Source organism: Melitaea cinxia, chromosome 9 (assembly GCF_905220565.1).
Source record: "Melitaea cinxia chromosome 9, ilMelCinx1.1, whole genome shotgun sequence".
Taxonomy (NCBI): Eukaryota; Metazoa; Arthropoda; class Insecta; order Lepidoptera; family Nymphalidae; genus Melitaea; species Melitaea cinxia.
Genome location: NC_059402.1, coordinates 13,786,809 through 13,792,808, shown reverse-complemented (window position 1 = coordinate 13,792,808; position 6,000 = coordinate 13,786,809).

Below are 6,000 nucleotides of genomic sequence, written 5' to 3'. Positions count from 1 at the left end.
CTATCGCATAGTGGCACCGAACTGACGAAACTTTGTAAATATTTTTAGGTGTGGCTTCAGGGTGTCGGTTTTCTTCGTGACCGTGTGCGCAGGCATCGTATAGACTATCATAATTTTTCCGTAACGCGCCATAAGAAGTATAACTAAAATAGCTCGTTGGCGCAGTTTGTAGTGGCGCTGTTTTCTGTGCCGCGGGTTGCGGGTTCGATTCCCGCCTGAGTCTGGGTGTAATATTTGTATTTATATATTTAAAAATGTATTATTTCTATGTATATTTATCAAAAAAAAATAGTTATAACAGTCGGCTATTACCTGTAACACAAGCATTGTGTTGCTTACCATAAGAACAGGCGACCGTGTCTGTTATGTTTTAAGATATTTATTTATTTATTTATTATTATAAAAAAAAAATCTTTATATATATATAAAGATTTAATATATACATATAGTTTTTAGTTTAGTTTTTATCAAGCTCATAAAAGTATTTAGGAAATTTAGTATTTTAGAAAATAACAAATACCGTAAAATCAAATAAATCAAACAAAGTAATAATAATAATAAAAATTAAGTGAAATAAAAAACATGTCTTTATTTATTTTTGTCGACAATATAAAATTACATAAATAATTTAAAAAAAAAGTTTACTAGTAATATTTTAGTTTTACAAACGTTATATTATACAGTCGTGTGACTGATATTACGTCACTTCCGTTATTTATATTTCTTACAGTTTTAGTATATAGAGGTTGTCTGGAAGAGATCGCTCTTTTAGCGATAAGACCGCCTTTTGTACATGTCTATATTTTCTTTTACGGTGTAAAATTTTTCTCTGATAGTGTACAATAAAGAGTATTTGTATTGTATTGTATTGTATATAGTATCACATTTTTTTTTGTTCGGTCGCCCAGCCATATGTCAAGCCGTTATAAATAAAGTTATAAATAAATAAAGTTCTAAAATAAAAGGACCTAAAGTTACTCCTAATTACATCAGCTGTCTACCAATGAAAGTCATATCAAAATCGGTCCACCTGTTTCAGAGATTAGCTGGAACAAACAGACAGACAGACAGACAAAAATTGTAAAAAAATGTTATTTTGGTATATGTTCCTGTAACATACATCCATATGAATTGAGTAAAAGCAGTAATAAATAGAATAAAGCAGAACAGAACGGAATAGAACAGAATAGAACAGAATAGAAAAGAATAGAACGGAATAGAACGGAATAGAACGGAACAGAACGGAATAGAACGGAATAGAACAGAATAGAACAGAATAGAACGGAATAGAACGGAATAGAACGGAATAGAACGGAATAGAACAGAATAGAACAGAATAGAACAGAATAGAACAGAATAGAACAGAATAGAACAGAATAGAACAGAATAGAACAGAATAGAACGGAATAGGATGGAATGGAACGGAATAGAACAGAATATAATGGAACAGGATGAAATAGAACCGAATGGAACGGAATAGAATAAAATTTTATTTCTATTAGAATTATAAACTATATTTTTTTAATATTTGTGCGCTGCTTATTATTTGTGTTAGTTGTTAGTGGAAACTTGACTAGTTGTACTGTTTGTTTCCCAAATAAAAAAAAGTTTAAAAAATTGAGTTGAATAAAACAGAATAGAATAAAGTACAATAGAAAATAGTAGAAAAGTAGTAGAAAAGAAAAAACAGTGTAGAATAAAATAGAATAGAACTGAATAGAATAGAACGGAATAGATAGTAGATATAGTAGAGTAGAGTAAATAGAAAATTGATTAGAGCATCGATTATAAAATCGTATAGAAAATCGAGTAAAGAATCGATAGAAGATTATAAAATCGATCAAAAATCGTTTTAAATCGAATAGAATAGAATAGTATAGAATAGAATGGAACACGATGGAATAGAACGGAATAGTGCAGTTTTAAAATAAATAAACTTCTAATATAAAAGGAGCCTGAGTTACTTCATATTACATCAGTTATCTGCCAGTGAAAAATCCGTCAAAATCGGTCCAGCCATTCCAAAGATTAGCCCGAAGAATCAGGCAGACAGACAGACAGACAGAAAGACAGGCACAACCCGTACCGTGTACACAGGATTATTTTAATATTACAAACAGACACTCCAATTTTATTTATTTGTATAGATAGATAAAATGCATACATCGGCGGCTTTTTAAAGTTGTACCCTAAGAGGATATGACAATGTAAAGTCATTTACAATGACATGTACTTGTTATGTGATGATATAATTATAAAGATAATATAAGAAAACTCTACCTAACACCGCCAAATGAAAATTCTGCTATGATAAATTTGTTTTGCATACTAGAGTCACTTAAGGATTAACTTGCCTCCCGAGTAGAAATTTTTTCGTGATCCTTAGAAGGACCGGACCGGGCATACCCGATCTGGACCGGATAAGGTATGTAACACAGAAGATTTGTCTGGACCTGATCAAGATGAGATGAGATTTCCTAAGTGCGTTTAAAAACATTGGTAGCGCGATTCAGGCTCAGTTCGCGTAGTTTCTTTCAGGCTATCCATATGGACCAGACCTGGTTCTGATGCAGTTATGCCTTACCATACTTGATTATATTTTACATCAGGCTATCCTTGTCTGGATCAGACCTGGTCCTGATAGAGCTTGCCGGATCTGCCATGCCTCATTCTATCCTGATCCAGTCCAGATACATAATTTGGCTGAGCCTGACTTTTTTCTAGTCGGGCTGTTACTAACAAAAGATTAATAAAAATTAAATATAAAGATATATCATATATCAGCAGTACTTTGTATATTATCACAGGCATATTAAAGCGTGCCCAACATTGGCAAAACCTTTTATTTTACAATGCATTCACATAATCATTCGATCATCATCGAATCATCGATTTTTCCTCCTTAATTCGTGCACACTTCTAACCGCTGCTACTGTATCGTGTCCAGTACCCAAAGGTTATCTGGAAGAAATCGCTATTTAGCGAAAAGGTCGCCTCTGTACATCTTGTATTGTATCTTTCTTTATATGTGTCTGTATTTCGGTGTACATTAAGAATAAATAAATAAATAAATAAATAAATAACAAATAAATAAATCACCCGTATATTATTTTGACGTTAAGTTGGCACATCAGCAAACCTTAATAAATTTAATGGTACACTTAAAACTCTAAGTTTTTTCAATAATTTTCTTTTAGAAGTTCTAACATGAACTTACCTACCCTGAGGATAGTTTTAGTACTACATTGTCTGAACGCTCATCCACTCTTGTTGCTTAGTGAATCATGAGTAAATGACAAAAAAATTGTCGAACACAAATGACAGGAATTTATGCAGATATGGCGCAGAAAATTGCAAGTAGTCCTCAAATTCAACTATACAACTAAGGGAGCTTACAATTTATTGGAAAAATGCCTACAGGTACTATTTATAGATATACTGAAAACAAAACATCATAGGATTAAAAATTACTTTTACGTTAGCAGTTCAGTAAATATACTAAAGCATTATTTAAATATCCACATTTTTAAGTATAGTCAATAAAAAATAATCAGTCTCATAATTTTTTTGTTTGTTTGAGATTTTTGGGGACATAATTAAACTAATTCTGAAATAATAAAAAGTATTTTTCAATTTTTTTAACGACTTTGAAGTGGCTTTAAATTATTTGTTGCAATTAATAACTTTGAAATTAATAATAATTGATAAAAGTAAAAAAAAAATCAATGGTTAGTTTTTATTTGTGTTTAAATTTTCCAAAAGCTTAGATTTCGAGATGATGAAGGTTGGTACTGAAAAAACTACAGTTAATATTTTTTTTTAATAATAGCTACCAATAATTAATATATTATGTATAATCTATGGAAGAGAATTTTCATAAATATACTAGCTGACCCTGCTGATACTAGCTTTGCCATATGTGTTATTAATTTCCTCAACCCCCCCCCCATGTTATAACTTAGGGGGATAAAAAATAGATGTTGTTTGATTCTCAGACCTACCCAATATGCACCCAAAATTTTATGAGAATCGGTCAAGCCGTTTCGGAGGAGTTTAACTACAAACAGCGCGACACGAGAATTTTATATTTCAGATTTGATAATTTTGATACGTCAATTCTATAACTTATCTCTTTTTCCAGTATTTTAAGTACCAAGTGCGTCATCTTTCAGGCATTTCGTGTTGCTGTCAAATTTAGGTTTACGTTTTATCGAGATTTTCATACATATTTACGATCTACTTGTATTTAGTTAACTTCAATCACACCGCAACGTTAGCGAAAACAATAATTCATTTAAAATAATCAATTCGTTACCATTTTAACATTTATTTAGTAGTAGAACTGTCAAGCAAATGATATTAATATCATCAACATTTTAAAAGTATCTACGGATAAACTGAATAGAGTTCTGAGAGAGATATTGTGTATCTCCATATAGTAGTAGATAACAAAATGCTCGAAATTTTATCGTATTTAAAATAGTAAAGGCCGCTATATTGTATCATCTTGTATTGTAATATAACTTATCCGCATTTTCAAATAAGTATAGTCAATAAAAAATAATCAGTCCAAAATTGCTCGACATGTGTATCCACCTCATATAAGCTACTTATTAATTTTTATTTCACTAACCTATCTTTTTTTATGTCACTAGGTCGGCAAACAAGCGTACGGCTCACCTGATGGTAAGCGATTACCCTAGCTTATAGACCTACGACCCACCTGCAACACCAGAAGCATCGCAAGCGCGTTGCCGACCCAATCCCCAACCCCCCCAGGAGCTCTGGTCACCTTACTCATCAACAGGAACACAATACTGCTTGAAACTAGGTTGCTGACCTTGTTGTATAAAAAAATAGAGCGTAAAAAAATAAACCGTAAATCAATGAAACAAATAGAACAAATAAAGTTAAAAAAACATGTAAGCTGAACCTATAAAAGGTGCAGCGAGTAAACATGTACTTGTAAATTATACAGTCTGATACTTGTGAGACACGAGTCAATTTAATGCCATTAAAAAAACTGCCTCAGTCATCCAATTTAAAAAAAAAAGCTCTACGTGTATTAGTCCACACTCTACAGACCTTAATTTTAATATGACATGTAAATTGTACTTGCTTGATACTGTTTGAACGTTTTCACTGCCTCTTGAGTATTCGCCACTCTCACACATTTGTTTCACAAGTAAAAAGGTTTTAAAACAATAATTTTACTACATTTTATTAAAATAATTATTCTCACTTAAATTATACTCATACTCTACAAAACGCAGTCCATCAAACTAATTTGACATTTAGTAGAAATATGTAACGAATAAAACGAAAGAGGTTGTATATATTTTGTAAAATCACAAATAATTACGTAGTATTATAATTATTTTGACGTGACAACGTCTAATAAATCAATGAACGCCGACTGCATGCACGAAAAAGGATGACTCATTGTAGCGTTATTCTCATTGAAAGTTACGTTCATTGTCCCGTTACGGCCATTGTACTCTTTTGTTCACCCGATTGGCCTATGCGTCCGAGGAGATATTTTGTTATGACGTTGTCACTTTAATCGTCCGTAAACCAACTTTAGAGAAAACTAATTTTTTTCTTTGAATGCCTTACCAGAATGTCAAGAGTTATTGCTTAATTTCCTGTTTAATTTTGATAGGTTACAGGATATATTTCATTACGTAGTACATGGTAGTAGAGCAGTAAATATTACTGTCAATAAATATGAAAACTATAATACTAAATAAATGGTGTAGTATTTATCGTATGAGCTTCATTAAAAATAAGTTCAGATGGGTCCTTTTTACTTTCATTATGGGTAGGCGCATTTTATACACAAGTGTGTGTTTGTTTTAGCCTAACAAAACAAAGGGCCAAAATATCAAAATTATATTATTGATTTCATATAATAAAAATATATAATAGAAAGACATGAGCAAGTTTTTCTAGACTGGACTGAAGAGGTCTCATATTCTGTGATACAAATTCGCAAGCTCA